Genomic DNA, 19,799 nt, shown 5'->3' with positions numbered 1-19,799 from the left:
AACAAACAAACAAACAGACAAACGCCGGCAAAAACATAACGTCCTTGGCGGAGGTAATTAAAACACTGGCAAGTCGGGCCAAAATATACAACAAAGACAGAAAAAGAGTAGTCAGGCTGGTGCCACCCAGTGCCTCTACTCAATTTCATTTCTCTCCAGAGACTAGGTCAGGAATCAGAATACAGTAGACGGTTCGTAAAAACCCCGGAAGTGCAAGTTCAGGCACCAGCCAGTCAGTGAAGAGCCTTATACTGAGTGGTCAATGATTCCTGAGATCAAATATTTAAAGCCGGAATAAAGAGAATGTTTGGTGAATTTTATCAAAGGGAAAGACGTTATTGGCCTTCTTCCTACGGGATTTGGTAAAAGCTTAATATACCAGTTAGCCCCGTTAGCGGTGCATTACATACGTCACGACCAAATAGCAGCGATTGGTTAAATGAAAAAAAGTACTCGCCTACTGTCGAGCGAACGAATTCTAACACTGAGGGGTTACACGGTTTCCACAAAGTGAAACTGGCTCATGAATCAGGCAAAGTAAAGAGTGGAAACAATACAATTCTTTATTTAGTCAACCGTGATATTAAAAGATGTAACATGTAAAAGTACAAATTTAATTGGAACTAAAATATGAGATTCAGCTAAATTAAATCACACAAAAAACTAAATTAGTAATGCAAAAACCAAAGATTAATAAAACCAAAACAACCTGATGAATCCCAGATTTCAGTTCCCAAAGTGCTGGTGCTGTGCAAATATAAAAAGGTGCTGTTTTAGTTTTTTTTTTTCTCTTTTTAGATGTAAAGTGCAAGGTGTTTGGTCTTAAAGTGGTCTGAGATATTAGATGTTTAAAGTGCAAGGTGCTACTGCATTGCTCTGTCCTCTATTGCACAAACTACCCCAACCAATACATACATAAGCACTAACAACTACACTAACTATACAGATAAAAGGAACTTATGGGCAAACTTTGAGATCAGACTTTGCGAGAAAATTCAAGAGGATTTAAGAGAATCTGAGAGAATTTGAGAGCAGAAAAGCAGCAGCAGCAGCGTAATCTGCCACATAAAAATACCTGGATTCTAGAATTGGGGCACCCTACATGGGGCTTGGAGCGCGTTAGGAGCAGCCGCCGTCACCACCGCCCTCTCCAGATAACACCTTTAACATAGTCACCAGAAACATCGCATTGAGGCAGATTCTAAAACCACTGAGAGAGAAACAACTCCTAGCCACCAAAAGCCCCGATTGCCACCCTACGGCGTGCGCACCCTTTTCTAATCGCTAATCACTGACACCGGGAGCCACGCACAGCGACACAATAACAGATGCATTCACGGACGCCTTAAGGTAGGACAAAAAAAAAAAAACTAGTCCCTTCTAACCACCCTGTTACAGTTGAAAGCAATGATTTGGTCTCTAAGAAATCTCCAAGAAAACATGACAAGCTTCGAGATTTGTGGACCTTTTGTTGTTTGGTTATTTCTGTCAAAAAAGTGATTGGGCTGAACTGGCCTCTTTCCTCTTTCTGAAATTTTGACGTTATTGTGAATTCAGGAACAGTGTTAAGAAAGCAATAGCAGTTTTTGTCAATTTGCACGTACACATTTGCAGGTATTTGAGATTGGTTGCGATCCAAGTCATTAAAACATAAAAAAAAAAGCCCAAAAACTATAAGATATTTGCTACATTTCACTTTATAGTTCTCAATGTTTCAAGTACAGAAAGAAGAGTCCCCACACTTTGTTAATACAGTGAATCAGTTTTCATCTCCGTCATGTTTTTAGACAGCCGCACACTGCCGTCTATTCAGAACCAATTCAAAATGGTCTCTGTCACTTTTATTGAATTCTCATCAACAGAAGGGACAATTAAGATGGTGGGTTTGGGGGCGGACAGCTGATTAAAGCTGTGCCCACAGGCAGAGGCACCAGGAGAGCGAGGCTGTGGAGGTGGCACTGGCAACAAGAAGCACTGTGCTGGAGTTTCTTACGCTCACTGTGTAAATGAAGCCTTGTTTTAAGTCAATATTTGTATCTTTAAAATGGCATGTTTCGGGGAAATTAGCTGAAGTGTATGTACAGACTATTCTAGGGATGTGTTGAGGAGTTTAATGCTGTATTGTGGAACATGGGTAACACGATAAAATCTCCATGGAAACAAGCAGCTGACAAACTCTCCACCAGAGAATTTACACAGTGCCCGTTTAAAGGTCCGATATTTCACAAAATGGATTCTTATCAAGTTGGAAATGGAAAAGATGGAAAACATGAAGTGTCCAGCACAGTGTCCAGACTTAAACCCCATCGAGCTGGTTTGGGTTAAATGGGACAGAAGAGTGAAAGCCAAACAAACTACAAGTGCCACACATTTATGGGAACTTCTGCAACAGACTTGGGAAGAACTTTGTGAAGAATATTTGATTTCTGTTGTAAAAAGAACGAGCCACGAGTGTGTTCAGCTGTTATATCTGCCAAAGGTGAACACTTTCATGAATCAAAAGTTTAGAATATGTTTTGGTCAGCAGTAAACCGTAAAAAAAAATGGAAAAAAATGTGGTGTTCTAAAACTTTTGACCAGTAGTGTATATAAAAACTTACAATATTCATTATATTTTCACATATCACAAAATTACTCTGATATCACAGAATTACTGCATTTCTTACAATATTGGTATCTATACTTTCAGTACTGTGGGTCAGTGGAGAGAATACATAGTCTATATAACATAGTGTTTGTTTTTTTTGTTTTTGTTTTTTTGAGCAAGGTAAAACAAAATCAACAACACTAACAAAAAACAACAAAAATGAAAAAGGTTATGTACATGTACATATTTGGGACCTGATGCTCAAAAGAAGTAGGATGAAGTTTAAAAAACAACTCATAATGTCCTAACCCCAGTTGTTTTAAATAATCAAATGGTTGACACTTTTTTTTTTTTTTTTGAGTGCTTACCTGTCGTATGCATGTATGGGAATTATGCACAACTTACAATGTTTCCTCATCAAAAACATGCCTGAAGATGTCATCCATGCATGTTTGAGTAATCTAGTGATCTCTCCTGGCCCAGGCACTATTCAAACCCTCCTCACAGTTATATGTACAAAATATACTAGCCAGAATAGGGATACGTTTACACATGTTGAGAAACAAATACTTCCCTTCGTCTGTTTTCCAAAACAACATCGTACACATTGCATCATTTTCAAAAAAAAGTTTTCGTTTACATCAACTCACATAAATACGCCATAGTGCCGTCGTAACTACACCAAACCGCTGGGCAGCATTTGGATTCTATTCAAATCTGTAGCATTTATTTCATTAGTGTTGTAAGTTTTACTCAAAAATAGCTTGAAAAACGTGCATTAGTGAGCGGGCTCTCCTCTCCACAGATATATCTCCACAGACCTCATTGCTCCTCATTGGTCACATGAAAAGTGTTTGCACCAGAAGAAATGTGACTGCTGCTCTGAATGCTCCATCATCACCATCAGAACAAAAGGTAAACACTGGTCGCACTTTTGGCCAATCAGCTCTTAAAATTCTGTTTATCTCACTTTACACACAAACGCAAAAAAAAAAAGTTTTGCAGAATCTCCACTCTGGCTGGAGTTTTTAGAAAGATTCGTTTTCAGAGACGAATTTGCCGTTTGCGTGTAACAGATGGGTACAAACGAAGGGAAATGTCTCTGTTTTTAAAAATGTACGTGTAAACAGGGCTTAGTTGTGTTTAATCTCGATCTGTGGAACATGCAATAACGCTCCATGTCATGGCAAATTTAAGAACTGATTCACTGTATTAAAAAGAGTGTAGAGACTCTTGAAAACACTTACCATTAGCAGTACATTCCTGTTCAAGAGTCAAGGTTAAATAAAGATTCATCATCATAGTAATATTCAGAAGTGTAGTAGTAGTTGCATCATTTTGTACAGAAAGTGTAGTATCGTGGTAGAACAAACCTTTAGGTCAGTAGAACGAGGGCAGCCAACAAAGGCAGTGACACAGACATAAAGTGCTGGTGCTGTAATGGTCTTTTTTTCTGAATAGGCAGAGAAAAGGACAACCTCAGAGACAGCTAAGTGACCAGTGTCCAGCCCGCGGCCCCGGTGCAGCTAAAGAACAGGCTAAAACAATGGACCCGTGCCCCCTGCATGTCAGCTGTGTCTGGCCTCGGGGGCTCTGCTTCTTCTCCATTAGGTGAAGTGACCTGGATGAGATGAGGGTAACACGCTCAAAGGGCAGACCAGGAGCGAGAGCAGAGGAAGGAGAGGAGAAGAGAGGAGAGCAGAAGAGGGCAGAGGAAGGAGAGGAGAGGAGGAGGAGGAGAGAAGGGAGAGGAGAGCACAGAAAGGAGAGGAGAAGAGAGCAGAGGAGAAGAGGGCAGAGGAAGGAGAGGAGAGGAGAGGAAGTAGAGGAGAGGAGAAGAGGAGGAGAGGAGGAGGAAGGAGAGAGGAGAGAGAGAGAAGGAGAGAGAGAGGCAGAGAGAGGAGAGCAGAGGAAGGAGAGGAGAGCAGAGGAAGGAGAGGAGAGCAGAGGAGAGGAGAGAGCAGAGGAGGGAGAGGAGGGCAGAGGAAGGAGAGGAGAGCAGAGGAGAGGAGAGGAAAGCAGGAGAAGGAGAGGAAAGAAGAGAGAGGAGAGCAGAAGGAAGGAGAGGAGAGAGCAGAGGGAGAGGAGGAGGAGGAGGAGAGGAGAGCAGAGGAGAGAGAGAGCAGAGAGGAAGCAGAGAGGAGAGAGGAAGGAGAGGAGAGCAGAGGAAGGAGGGAGAGAGGAGGAGGGAGCAGAGGAGGAGAGGAGAGAGAGGAGAGAGAGAGCAGAGGAAGGAGAGAGAGAGCAGAGGAAGGAGAGAGGAGAGGAGAGGAGAGAGCAGGAGGAGAGGAGAGGAGAGAGAGGAGAGCAGAGGAGAGAGGAGAGAGAGGAGAGGAGAGCAGAAGAGAGAGAGAGAGAGAGGAGAGAGAGAGAGGAAAGGAGAGGAAAGCAGAGGAAGGAGAGAGCAGAGGAAGGAGTGAGGAGTAGGAGAGGAGAAGAGCAGAGAGAGAGGGCAGAGGAAGGAGAGAAGAGGAAGTAGAGGAGAGGAGAAGAGCAGATGAGGGAGAGGAGGGCAGAGGAAGGAGAGGAGAAGAGGAGAGAGGGAGTGGAGTGCAGAGGAGCAAAGAGCAAAGAAGGGAGCAGAGGAGCAGCGTGAAGAGCAGAGGAGGAAACAGAGCAGAGGAGGGAGTGGAGACAGAATGGAGTCCCTTACAAAGACTACAGTCTGCTGGAGCACAGACTCCTCATGCAGATGTGTCACTAATGTTTGTAACTGTCCTGAAAGGTTTTATTTGAGACTTAAATTTAGACATGCTCCGATCCATCTATTTTACATTTCCAAAACTGATTTTTCTATATCCTTAAATATCTGACGATACCACTGCAGAGACTGAAAATGGTGATTTCTTGATTAACAAAAATGAAATAAAACTAGACTGAGTGTGTCATGTAACTGGTAATTATCTCTCAAGTAACAACAGTTTGTAGAAGTATGAATTCATTTCATCTGATTCGCACCGATTTATATGTCCAACCAGGATATTGGATGAACTAACATTTGAAAGCTGATCTAGCTATTTTTTCAGTATCAGCATTGATATCTGATCCCAGTATCATGTGGTGCATCCCTGCTTAGAATGGTCCAGAAAGCTTTTCTGTGTAGACAAACTGTATCACAAACCATGTACAAACATGCACATTCACACTAAGGAATCCTCACACATACACGATTCAGAGCTGTGTCCACAATTCCACCCTTTCTGATTTAACTGTTTTTTGTTTTGTTTTGTTTTTTTAAAGCAACAGTGTGTAACTCTCTGGAGGTGGGATGTCACCTGCATGAAGCTATGGACATAATGTTAAAACTGTACCTGGAAACATTCTCCATATTATACCAAGCCCAAAATTAAGAAAAAAAAAGCTTGTATAGTGAGTTAAAGTGTATTTTACTGTAGATCAGACATGTCAGACTCAAATTTGGCCCATGAGATTATATCAAATATGTATTAGAGCTGCCTGCTGGCTACAGATAGACTACAGAGACACTATTTATTAAACTTTTTTTAAATTATTTTATATTATACTTGTTCTGGATTCAATGTTTAAGCAAAACTATGATTAAACATTTGTTTTAATAAGAAAAGGTTTAACATTACGTATCTCGAAAGAAGAGAAAACATGTAGATGTTGAAATTTTTCATTAAATATTTAGTTTGGCCCACGACTTAGTCCCAGTTTTAAATTTGGCCTCTGTGAATTTAAGTTTGACCCCCTGCTGTAGAGCAATTATTTTTTGAATCTAACACATCCTTCAATCACAGTGGGGCAATGGTGATCACCCAAGTCCATCTCCACATCTAGTCTTGCTCAGCAGTACCTCAGCTGGACCATTTTACCTGTATACTGCACAGTATTCTCCACTCTCCATTCACAAATACTCGGTTACTCAGTGTGTAAATGTGTATTTGGAGTTGTGTTTTAGTCCGACTGAAGCGTGTGTGAGGGTTTGGAGTTGTGTTTTAGTTCGGTGGAAGCGTGTGTGAGGGTTTGGAGTTGTGTTTTAGTTCGGTGGAAGCGTGTGTGAAGGTTTGGAGTTGTGTTTTAGTTCGGTGGAAGCGTGTGTGAGGGTTTGGAGTTGTGTTTTAGTTCGGTGGAAGCGTGTGTGAGGTTTGTTGTTGTGTTTGGAGTTTGTGGAGCGTGTGTGAGGGTTTGGAGTTGTGTTTTAGTTCGGTGGAAGCGTGTGTGAGGGTTTGGAGTTGTGTTTTAGTCCGACTGAAGCGTGTGTGAGGGTTTGGAGTTGTGTTTTAGTTCGGTGGAAGCGTGTGTGAGGGTTTGGAGTTGTGTTTTAGTTCGGTGGAAGCGTGTGTGAGGGTTTGGAGTTGTGTTTTAGTCCGACTGAAGCGTGTGTGAGGGTTTGGAGTTGTGTTTTAGTTCGGTGGAAGCGTGTGTGAGGGTTTGGAGTTGTGTTTTAGTTCGGTGGAAGCGTGTGTGAGGGTTTGGAGTTGTGTTTTAGTTCGGTGGAAGCGTGTGTGAGGGTTTGGAGTTGTGTTTTAGTTCGGTGGAAGCGTGTGTGAGGGTTTGGAGTTGTGTTTTAGTTCGGTGGAAGCGTGTGTGAGGGTTTGGAGTTGTGTTTTAGTCCGACTGAAGCGTGTGTGAAGGTTTGGAGTTGTGTTTTAGTCCGGTGGAAGCGTGTGTGAGGGTTTGGAGTTGTGTTTTAGTCCGACTGAAGCGTGTGTGAGGGTTTGGAGTTGTGTTTTAGTGCGGTGGAAGCGTGTGTGAGGGTTTGGAGTTGTGTTTTAGTTCGGTGGAAGCGTGTGTGAAGGTTTGGAGTTGTGTTTTAGTGCGGTGGAAGCGTGTGTGAGGGTTTGGAGTTGTGTTTTAGTTCGGTGGAAGCGTGTGTGAGGGTTTGGAGTTGTGTTTTAGTTCGGTGGAGCACGTGTGGAGCATGTTTACAGGTGTTTTTGGTGCAGCTCTGGTGCGGTGCGTACGGGGAGGGCAGAGGTCACACTGTGTGGGAGTCTAATTACTGCTGCCGTGTTGTGGGTGCTCTGACAGGTCCAGTGTGACAGGTGCAGCTGGGCGGGTGTCACTGTGCAGCCAGGGAGCTCTGGGCTGGTTAGAGGCAGGAGCAGGGACGAGCGAGGGCCTGCAGACACACACCGCTTAAACTCTCTCTCTCTCTCTCTCTCTCTGTCCCCTCTCTTTTTCTGTATCTTCCTCCAAGTCCCATCCTCTCTTTCCTCCGTTTTTCTTCCCTCTATCCTCATCCCTCTCTCTTTCTTCCTCTCCTCTACCCCCTTTCTTCCTCACTCTATTTTTTAAGCTTTCATTTCTCCTCCATCCCTCTCTCTTTTTTATCACACTCCGTTTCACTTATACACTTTTTCTTCCCTCCATTTTTCTATCTCTCTTCTATTCCCCCTCGCTCTCTCTCTCTCTCTCTCTCTCCTTTCTCTCTCGATCTCCTCTCTCTCTTACTCTTCATTTTCTCTCCTCTCTCTCCCCCCCTCTCTTTCCGTCTCGTCTCTTTCTTTCTCTTCTCTCTCTCCCATCTCCCTCACTTTTTTCCTCTCTCTCTGTCTCTCCCTTTCTTCCCCACTCTATTTTTGAATCTCTCTTTCTCCATCTCTCTGTCTCTCTCTTTACCACACTTTATTTCACTCATACACTTTCTCTTTGCCCACATTTTTCTATCTCTCTTTTATCTCCTCTCTCTCTCTCACCCACATTCCCTCTCTCTCTCCTCTCCTCTCCCTTCTTGCTCTTCATTCTCTCTCATTCTCTTTTCTCTCTTTCTCTCTTACCATCTCATCACTCTCTTTACTTTCTCTCTCCCCCCTCTCTCGCCATCTCTTCTCTTTCTTTCTCTACTCTTTCTTCACTGTCTCTCTCTCCTCTCTCTTTCCATCTCATCTCTCTTTCCCCTCTCTTTTGCTATCTCTTCTTTTTTCTCTACTCTATCTCCCCTCTCTCTCTCGTCATTTCATCTCTCTTTCTCTGTACTCTCTTTCTCCCCTCTCTGTCTTTCCTTCTCATCTCTTTATTTCTCTTCACCCTCTCTCTCCCTCCTCTCTCTCTTTCCATCTCGTCTCTCTCTTTCTCTTCACTCTCTCTCTCCCTCTACTCTCTCTCTCCCCCTCCTCTTCCGTCTCTCTTTCCATCTCATCTCTGTCTTTCTCTTCTCTTTCTTTGTCTACCCATCTCCCCTCTCTCTCTTGTCATTTCATCTCTCTCTTTCTCTTTACTCTCTTTCTCCCTTCTCTGTCTTTCCTTCTTGTCTCATTCTTTCTTTCACTCTCTCTCTCCCCCTGTCTCTTTCCATCTCGTCTCTTCACTCTCTCTCCCTTTCTCTCTTTCCATCTCGTCTCTCTCTTTCTCTTCACTCTTTCTCCCTCTCTCTCTTTCCATCTCGTCTCTCTCTTTCTCTTCACTCTCTCTCCTCTCTCTCTTTCCATCTCGTCTCCTTTTCTCTTCACTTTCTCTCTCTCCCTCTCTCTTTTCTCTCTCCCTCTACTCTCTCTCTCTTGCTCTTCATTCTCTCTCTCCCCCTCCTCTCCCCTCTCTCTTTCCATCCCATCTCTCTCCCCTCTCTTTCGCCATCTCTTCTCTTCCTTTCTCTACTCATCTCCCCTCTCTTTCTTGTCATTTCATCTCTCTCTTTCTCTTTACTCTCCTTCTCCCCTCTCTGTCTTTCCATCTCATCTCTCTCTTTCTCTTCACTCTCTCTCTCTCCCTCTACTCTCTTGCTTGCTCTTCATTCTCTCTCCCCCTCCTCTCCCCTCTCTCTTTCCAACTCATCTCTCTCTCCTCTTCTCTTTCTTTCTCGACTCCATGCCCCCTCTCTTTCTTGTCATTTCATCTCTCTTTCTCTTTACTCTCTTTCTCCCCTCTCTCTCTTTCCATCTCGTCTCTCTCTTTCTCTTCACTCTCTCCTCTCTCTCTTTCCATCTCGTCTTTCTCTTCACTCTCCCTCTTTATTTTCTCTCTCTCTTGTTCTCTTGCACTTCATTCTCTCTCTTCCCCCTCCTCTCCCCTCTCTCTCTCTTTCTCTCTCTCCCTCTCTCTTTTCTCTCTCCCTCTACTCTCTCTCTTGTTCTCTTGCACTTCATTCTCTCTCTCCCCTCTCTCTCTTTCTCTCTCTCTCTCTCTCTCTTCTCTCTCCTCTCCTCTCTTCTCTCTCCTCTCTCTCTCTCTCTCTCTCTCTCTCTCTCTCTCTCTCTCTCTCTCTCTCTCTCTTCTCTCTCTCTCTCTCTCTCTTTCTCTCCTCTCTCTCTCTCTCTCTCTCTCTCTCTCTCTCTCTCTCTCTCTCTCTCTCTCTCTCTCTTCTCTCTCTCTCTCTCTCTCTCTCTCTCTCTCTCTCTTCTCTCTCTCTCTCTCTCTCTCTCTCTCTCTCTCTCTCTCTCTCTCTCTCTCCTCTCTCTTCCTTCCTCTCTTCCTCTCTCTCTCTCCCACTCTCTCTCTTCCTCTTTCTCTCCTCTCTCTCTGGTTCTCTCTCTTCCTCCCTCCCACTCTCTCTCCCTCTCCCACTCTCTTTCCCTCCCTCCCACTCTTTCTCTCTCTCTCGTTCTTTCTCTTCCTCCCTCCCACTCTCTCTCTCCCTCTCTTTCCCTCTCTTTCCCACCCTCTCCCTCTCTCTCTTCCTCTCTCTCTCTCTCTCTCTCTCTCTCTTCTCTCTCTCTCTCCTCTCCCCTCTCTCTCTTTCTCTCCTCTCTCTCTCTCTCCTCTCTCTCCTCTCTCTCTCTCTCTCTCTCTCTCTCTCTCTCTCTCTCTCTCCCTCCCTCTGTCGTTCCCCTGGAGCCATTGCTCATTCAGCTCTGATTAATGAGTTTGGTCACAAACCGTCCGCTGACGCTCGCACCAATTAAGACTTTAGGCCTTTGCACACGGCCCTCTGCTCTTAAACAAGCATCCGCTCTCCCTCCATCCCTCCCTCTGCTTCTCTCACCCTCTTTTCTCTCTCGCTACTTCTTTCTCTTCTCATTTTCTCTGTTTTTCTCCCTGTGTGCCTCACCTTCCTTTTCCTCTTTTCTTTCTTCTCTCTCTCCTTGTTCCCCTCTCCTCTCTTTCTCTCTCTCTCTCCCTATCATTCTCTACCTTTTTTCTCTCCCCTTCAGTTCTTCTAATCTCTCTTTCTCTCTCCTCTTTTCACTCTCTCCCTCTCACTCATTCTCTCTCTTTAGCCACCTTTCATTCTCTCGTTCTCTCTCTCCCTTTCACTCTTTCTCTCTCTCCTTCAGGCTGTCGCTCCCCCCTTCCCTCCCACCCGTTCTCTCTCTCTCCCTCCCTCCCACTGTCTCTTTCTCTCCCCCTCTCTCTCTCCTCCTTTCACTCTGTCTCTTCTACTCTCTCACTCATTCTAACTCTTTCCCCCCTTTCACTTTCTGTTTCTCTCCCTCCCACTCTTTCTCTCTCTCTCTCTCCTGCTTTTACTCTCTCCTCCTCTCCCCCTCCCTCCCTCCCTCCCACTCTCTTTCTTCCTCATACTCTCTGTCCCTCTCTTCCTTTCTCTCTTCCTCTCTCTCTCTTCCTCTTTCTCTCCTCTCTCTCTCTGGTTCTCTCTCTTCCTCCCTCCCACTCTCTCTCCCTCTCCCACTCTCTTCCCTCCCTCCCACTCTTTCTCTCCTCTCTCGTTCTTTCTCTTCCTCCCTCCCACTCTCTCTGCTCCTCCCACTCTCTCTCTCTCCCTCTCTTTCTCTCTCCCACCCTCTTTCCCTCTCTCTCTTCCTCTTTCTCTCCTCTCTCTCTCTCGTTCTCTCTCTTCCTCCCTCCCACTCTCTCTCCCTCTCCCACTCTCTTTCTCCTCCCTCTCCCACTCTTTCTCTCCTCTCTCGTTCTTTCTCTTCCTCCCTCCCACTCTCTCTGCTCCTCCCACTCTCTCTCTCCTCTCTTCTTTCTCCCACCCTCTTCCTTCTCTTCTCTTCCTCTTTCTCTCCTCTCTCTCTCTCGTTCTCTCTCTTCCTCCCTCCCACTCTCTCTTCCCTCTCCACCCTCTTTCCCACACTCTCTTCCTCTTTCTCTCCTCTCTCGCTCTTTCTCTCTCTTCCTCCCCCCCACTCTCTTTACCTCTCTCTCTTCCTCTTTCTCTCCTCTCTCTCTCTCGTTCTCTCTCTTTCCCTCCCTCCCACTCTTTCTCTCCTCTCTCGTTCTTTCTCTTCCTCCCTCCCACTCTCTCTGCTCCTCCCACTCTCTCTCTCTCTCTTCTCTCCCTCTTTCTCTCCTCTCTCACTCTTTCTCTCTCTTCCTCCCTCCCACTCTCTTTACCTCTCTCTCTTCCTCTTTCTCTCCTCTCTCTCTTCCTCCCTCCCACTCTCTCTCCCTCTCTTTCTTCCTCTTTCTCTCCTCTCTCTTCTTCCCACTCTCTCTCTCCCTCCCTCCCTCTCTCTCCCTCTGTTTCTCTCTTTTCTCTCTCTCTCTCTCTGTGTGTGTCTGTCCCTTTCTGTGAGAGTCAGGTTGTAGTATCTGTGGTCCAATCAACACCCCGCAGAGGTGGGGGGGGTGGGGGGGGCCTGTAGCCGTCGCCGGGGAGGCCAGAGCGACCGCAGACAGTCCAGCTGAGCCTGTTAGCGCCCCACAGCTCCACCCCACCCCGAAAAATGAAGCCATCAAAGCAGAGCATCCGACCGAACTGCGCGCGAGACGGGCCTCTGCGGAGACACCGGAGGAACGCCGAAGGACAAAAGCCGAGCGCCAGAACACGTCTTAATTGGATGGACCACTAACTGGCTTTGGAAGAGAAAACAAGGAGAGAGCAGATGACCGTCTTGACCTGATTGGACGCTTCTAACGCAGAGTCCGTCCGGTCCTCTCAGAGATAATTGTCACTAACCCCGCTGTGTCCCGTTCTCTACACGATCAATTGTTCTGTCTCTCAAGTGCACCACAAGACGTTCCAGGCACATTTCTTAAAGCTTCTATACACTGCGAGTTCAATCAACTTTCGAGCTCGCAAAGCACCGTCATTCATTGTTTAAACTCTGAACTAAAATTACATCACACTTCTCAGGAATTCACCGCTGTCTTTTTAATCTTCACGACCCGTCTGTGAGCATTTATCGGTTGGTGCCGTGATGGTTTAGATGTTCTAGTTTGGAAAGACGAGATGTACGTTTTGGTTTTTCTTGATATGTTTGGATGTTTTGACACCTGTCACTTTCCTCCGAAGCATCCTCCGACACGTCACAGCAGTCGCCGAAACGTGTCAAGATAAACAAATATCCGTCATCTTTGTCTTCATAAATAAAAAAAACAAAATTGTATTAAAAAGAAGTCATAATGAGCTTCATGAACACTGTTAACAGCAGAAGGCGAGGTGTTTAATGCACTGGTTGGGTCTGTTGAAACCGAAATCAAGATGAAACCAGGTTGGAGCACCTAATTTTGAAAGAAGAAAGTAGGTATCACTAGTATTAGTAGTAGTAGTAGTATTTAAAGTTTACTCTTAACTTGTACCAAGCTCTCACAAACCCTTCAGCTGAACTTCCCTTCAGGTTCACCAGATATTTAAATGATCCTGATGGATAGACTCAAAAGAAAATTCTAAGTTCAGCAGCAGCAACATAGAAACAAACATCACAGTCCATCCTCTTACATTCATCATTTATAGAGCTTGTGCCCAAAAGTGTTCTCCAGTGCTGTGCAGGTTCATCAGGCTCTATCTTCCAAGTTTGGTTCAATAAAATATTTGATAATTAGATATAGACACCATGCAACTATTTGATATTGACAAAAAAGTTTGGCTTTTGCAAAATACTTCATGAAGGAAACCTGAATGTTGGGTACTTCAGCTTTAAGGATGAACTATGCTTCTATATATGTAATGTTCCAGTATGACATTAAAGGGACAGTCCGGAAGTTTGGACATTTCCTAGTGAGCCAGAGTGTTGGAGACGTGTGGAGAAAGTTTTTAAAATATTCCATCTAGTCCTTGTATTTGCAGATGTTGCTGGTGCTAGGCTAGTGCATGTCAATGGCCATAGTTAGCCTGCCACTAAAAACAGTCTTACCCACTCCACAAAACACCTGAAGTAAATCTATTATTACACCAGACTGTCGATGTGAATGTCTGTGTCGATAGAATAATTTTAGAAGTAAAACCAACCTTGCATTTGAAGGATTTATGTCTGAGCAGCAGCAGCGAGTTGAACTTCCTGATAGAAAGCTTGGCAGTAGCGGACTGATATATAAGAAAGTAGTCCCTCAACATGCGACGATTCATGCGATGCAAGGTTTTATTTCAAACATTCTACCAACACAGACATTGACATTGACAGTCTGGTGTAATAATACATTTGCTAAGGGGTGTTTTGTGGAGTGGGTAAGACTGTTTTTAGTGGCAGGCTAACTATTACCATTGACATGCACTAGCCTAGCACCAACGTCCTCTGCAAATACAAGGACTGAATGGAATATTTAAGAAGTGTCTTCACACATCTCCAACACTCCAGACTGTTCCTTTAAACAGCTCTAACTTGCAGTTATTCAATTAGAGGTGTTATAGATCAAAATTACCTAGAGTGAGTGAAATTGTCTCTCCACAGATCTGACCTGTAATTTGGTCTCCAAGAAGATAAAAAGGTTTAGTGCCATACTGTGAAACATTCTAGACAAAATAATAACATCTCCATGACAAGACCCTCCACCTGAAAAGTTACACAATGAACACAAAAGTATGTTTTTCTTGTAACCATGGAGACTAAGGCTCTAGTTATGGACATTTGAGATGCTACAGGCCAACAAATGTGGCAGATGATCTTCCAGAGGAAACATTTTGAGGCAATGGACCATTTTGTCACCGAACTAAATACCAGTGGAGTAAGTGTGAGGCCTTGTCTGTTGTGTTCACCTGGCTCCTCCTGGACACTGCTGTGATGCAGCAGGACACAGAGCAGGGACATTTTTTGTTTTTCCACCGATTTGCTGACCCGCCCTGACCAGTCGTCCTGTTAAACTGCCCTGAGACCTCTGACTAGAACACAAAGGCCACTGAGATGCGCAGTGGAAATGTTGCAGCAACATTAACTTCAACAGTTTAGTGCAATAAAATTTCCCTCAGGATCAATACAGCATCTGTGTGTCTGTCTGTCCTTTCACAGTGGTAAGTTGTTCTGTAGTTTCTGATGTCCATCCGGTGACGCATCGACTCAGACTAAACTTCAGAGTTGACCTGTCCGTGCAGTTGTGACTCGGCTAATGAGATTAGCATCACATATCAGCTCTGTGTCAGTGTGTTTAGCGCGGGCGTCTGTGGATGATGATCTGTAATGAGCAGCCATTTGCTCTGTGCATCCCCCTCGCTCTTTATGTCCCCTCTCCTCTGCCATCCCGTCATGTTAGCGCTCCAGTCAATCAAACGACAGAGCCCCAATCTGGTGGAGGTGCGTCACCGTGGTGATTGTAAACGGTTGAGTGCGCAGAAACGAGCCCCTCCCCCGAGAGCGTGAGGGTCCGCCGAGAGGAGGACTCAGCTGTCACACAGACCAGAGATCCACTGTGACAGACGCATCCAGACACATGACGAGGCTGAACCGGAGCAAACACACACGAGCTATCAGAGAACATCTGTCATTAGGCTGAGTGCTACATGCAGAGAGAAAACGCCATATTACAGAAACAATCATTCTTTTTGATGTTATTGTTAAAGGACACATGTTACTCTTTTTTCTGATCTATGTTAACACATTGTTTCCTCATAAAAACAGACCTGGAGTTGTGTTTTGTTCAATCACACATGTTTAACACACAAACCCTGCATCTTTAGGCCGAGTTCTTCTCTTATACAGAAAACACCGTTCCACTTTGTGATGTCATGATAATACAGGAAGTGCTCCACTGTGTTTTTAAACTCCACACACCTTCGTTACAATCATTTTAATCATTTCAGACCTGGAATTGCCAATCTCTACTGAACTAAAGGTAAAAGGTAGCTGTTATCTTAAAAACTACCGTTTCATGACATCACAAGGTGGAACAGTGCATTTTGAGCTTTGGAAATGTAGGGCGCTTGCAGGTGAAAAAGACAAAATATTTTATCTGAAGTGGCTTTCATTTAGTCATTTAGTGATGCTGTTTTTGGGGCTTAAAAACACAAAAATCTGAAAGCACCCTCCTAGAATGGAAAAGTTGAATACACTCCGCCGTAGCATTTCCGTCTACACTGCCCAAGACGCAAAACTCTGGTCAGATCTGCTCACGTTGTGTTTACATCACATACATACAGTACACAGAAACAAATATATTGGATCATTTCCATGTGTCGGACCTTCAGGTTGCTCTGGCGGCTTTAATAAACTTCCAGGAGGCTCCAAATGTACAGAATCTGCAGAGATACTATTAGTGAACAGAGAAGGATCTGCAATCACCTCCTGGATGCACCAGTTCATCGCAGGCGAGCCAGACCGATATGGATGTGACTTGGAGAACCAGTCGATAGTGGGACAACTTTGTGGAAGGAGTAGCTGATAAAAATGTGTGGCGTGAAAACTTATGTTTGTCCAAAGATGCCCTTGTTGCTTTAAGTACAAGTATACCCAATAGAATTCCACACACGTTTGCGTCACTGTATGCACGCAGGTTTCCTCCTGAAAACTCTTGTCTAAACGTGGAATTAAAAATGAAGATGCGACGCGACTTTTGCATCTTCTGTTCAGACCGTCATCATATAAACGTAGCCTTAGACAGACTAGTAATAAAACATTGCTCTGGCTTAAGGCTCACAAGAGTCAGTTTTGGTAACGTGGGACATTTAAGGATGAATAAATTATGTGAAACAATAAACCAGTCTGTACTTTTACTAAATCCAAAGCAGATATATTTGCATCTAAGTTATTAGTTGTGAGCGGGACCATCTCAGCTTGTTCCTGTTTGGCCCCACATCTGGAACATCTGGTTTCTGAGCCCCATTTTAAATAAACGTGACTCATTTCTTATATCTTTCATGAATGGGCAGATGTGAATTTCCTTGTCAGAAAACCCAAAACAGCTTTCTACCAACTCATCTGCTTATGATTGTGACGCTATAACTGATTTTTACTGTCTTAAAGTGGGACAAATTATTCACGAGGATCATTTTAAAAGCGCTTTTCACAATTTCCAGAGGCCAGAGCGCACACTTTCTGATTCTCGGACGATAAAACACTTTCTAATTTGATGCAGACAGTCCACAGCAGATTTATTTTGACCTCAAGAGCTGCTTATACAATATATGCGAACTGAAGCGTGACATATTTTGCTCAAATATAAGAAAACAAAATGGAATACAAGCCCTTTAATCTCTAGACCTGTCATTATATGGAAATGCAAAAAGGGGTATTGTTTGTCTGAAATGCAGTTGAATTAGCTGATAAGCAGAGAGAAGGGTGGATGGAGAGATGGACAGAGAGAGGAGGAGGAGGAGGAGGAGGAGGAGGAGGGGTGGCGGTGTTTTCAATATGAGCGCAGTCCCCAGAAAATGTCGCGGTGCCCTTGGGAGGCGCTGTGGGCGGGACCCAGCTGTCGGAGCACATTTAACAGAGACGCGTGTGGCACTGCCCGCCCTGAGCCTCCATCACATGTACGACCGCTGTGGACTCACACTTTACACTCATCATGCCGGAACATCCCACAAGGGCCGCTTTATAATTGCCATGGACATTTTGCGATGTGTGTGTGTGTGTGTGTGTTTTTCCCTCTCACATCAAGTTAATTAGACTTAGACAAACTTTACTCATCAACAAGAGGAACTATTTGGACACAATAGCTCACACTCACATTACATTACAATATAATAACAAATATATCCAGAATAAGTCACAAAAATAGCAAGAGTCTGGTGTCATATACTAATGTAGCGGGCCGCGTTTGTCTCTCCACAGCTAGCGTATCCAGTTTCCGCACCGCAGGGCCAGCTTCAGCATTTTAAACTATTTAAGCGCTGTGTGAATGAGTCGGACTGATCGGACCTACCTGATAAATCCGCGCTGTTGTCGCTGCTCGTGCTGATTAGAGATGCGCGGATGGGCTATTTTTTCATCCGCAACCGCGACACAAAACTCATCATCCGCCCGCTGTCCATTTTGCACTGAAGGTTTTCAAAACCGCACCCGCCCGCCATCCGCCGATTGATTTTAGATTTTAAAACAATCATACAGCAAACAAACTAAGGAGCCTCGATAAAAATGCAAACTCTTTAGCTCATTCATTCCAAAATTCGCTCAGCGTGTATGTTCACATTCTTAATTGTCCGTAACAAACCCAAACTTACCTGGTTTTCTTGCGCAGTTAATTAATTGACAACGTTTTCCGACTAGGCTGTTTTTGAACCTTCTTGCCTTCGTGTTGGATGTTGTTACATTCTGAACATTCTGCCATTGCCCGATGTTATTTCAAAGTCATAGCCTCACTCCATCGGTCTTTCTTTAAGTTTTAAATACCCCGAGTGGCAGTCTACGCTATAATGTCTGCGTGTTTTAAAATATAACTGATATCGAAACAAAATAGACAGATCATCTCATCCAGATGAACCTTTATTGAAATCAGGCAATGCCCTCTTTATATTCCAATTGAAATAGACAAGAAAAAATATGCATAACTAAATAAATATGGCCCTATAGCCACTTATGTGTTGGCAAACAGCTGAAATAAATTACAAATAATAAAATAAACTGCATATAATATGTGCTTCGTAAACCTTAGGCATCAATAACCCGACACAACCTGAACCTTCAGAACATAAAAACGAGGTCAAATGGGCTAATTAAGGACATGACGTACACTTCGTACTACAAGCATAGACACAATGAGACTCGTCTTTTCAGATGTAGGTAACAACACTAACAATAACTTTTTTTTTTTAGTAGTTAAACCGCCACCCGCCCGAATTTAATTAAAATATAATTTTTCGTCACGTCATCCGCCCGACCCGCGGATTAACTGCGGATACCGCGGTTGTAACCGCAATCCGCGCATCTCTAGTGCTGATGCTGGTAAGGAACCTTGCTGCCGTGTATTTTCCTTGTACTGACTGCAAATGGACAATGTTTCTATCATGTGCAGAGGTAGTGTGGATCGGCCTGACGCTAGCTGCCCCGAGAATATAGGCGAGTTTCATTGTTGACAAAAGCGCGCGTTGCATACTGGGAATTATTTTGATCGGCGGCAAGAAACACTAATTCAACATGACAGACGGAGCAAGAAAGCACGTAAAGGGTATTGATCCCGGTTATTTATCCACTCTAACGGCAGAGGACCCAAGACGATTTGACCAGAAATTGGTCATAAGCATCGACTGACGCCAAATCACCCTTTTGAACCCCGACAAAAGGTGGACCAAACCAAATTTCTGGTCAGAATCGCCAAATACCTGGACAAATATTCACTTTGGCGATATCCACAATGACTTGGTGGAAACTCCTGATCCATTCACAGCAGAAAAGATGAAAGTCTACAAGAGTCTCGATGCGTTGTTGAACTTGTTGGAGTCCACGGTTTGTTAGGATCTTCTATGTTTGCTCTGCGGATGTTTGAAAGCCGTTTAATTCGCCGTTAGTGGAATACGAAAAAGACATTTCCCTTCTTCTGTGCTTCTATTTGTGCATCCGATAACGCAGCAGGAATTTACCATTATCGGGGATAAATCCGCGAGGTTACACACTGTGTTTGATGCTATCGTGTTTTTTGCCTCCGACCAAAATATTTCCCAGCATGCAACGCGGGCTTTTAATAACAATGACGTCAGCTAAAACTCGCCTATACTGCTGCATTTGTCGTCAAGGTACCAACTAATATTGGGGTAACTTCTTCTAAAGTCTGTACTTTTCTTGTATTTGATTATGTTTGAATTATGTTTTGTGTCATTATTATTGGCCCGAGCCAGTAACATAGTAACTGGCTATTGTTCTTCGTGGGTTTCTTTTTTATTATTCTTTGTCTGACCAAATTATCGCATTTTTGACCCCCTGAAGGTTGACAAAAAGTCCCACACCTGGGTATCAGATCGATGGGTAAAAAATGTGATAAAATAGGCATCACGACAATGACCGACATGACCCGACTCAACAGCCGCCTAGAATTGGACCTCTATGTGAGTGGGGACAGTCAAAGTTTGTCGCAGGGAAATGAAATTCAAGACAGTGACAGAGAACAATGAGACAAGCCAAAAGATGAATTGGAGCATGCCTCTGTAACGAAAAGGAAGTCGGCCATATTGGATCAAAAATTCACCGCCGCTTTGACTTGGGTGTCTACAAAAAGCTTCAAGTCCACGGTGTTTGGTTGAAATGAGCTCAGATTTGACATG

Source organism: Boleophthalmus pectinirostris, unplaced genomic scaffold (genome assembly GCF_026225935.1).
Source record: "Boleophthalmus pectinirostris isolate CB_2022bp ecotype Guang Dong unplaced genomic scaffold, ASM2622593v1 HiC_scaffold_8, whole genome shotgun sequence".
Lineage (NCBI taxonomy): Eukaryota > Metazoa > Chordata > Actinopteri > Gobiiformes > Gobiidae > Boleophthalmus > Boleophthalmus pectinirostris.
Note: the sequence above shows the minus strand (reverse complement) of the source record.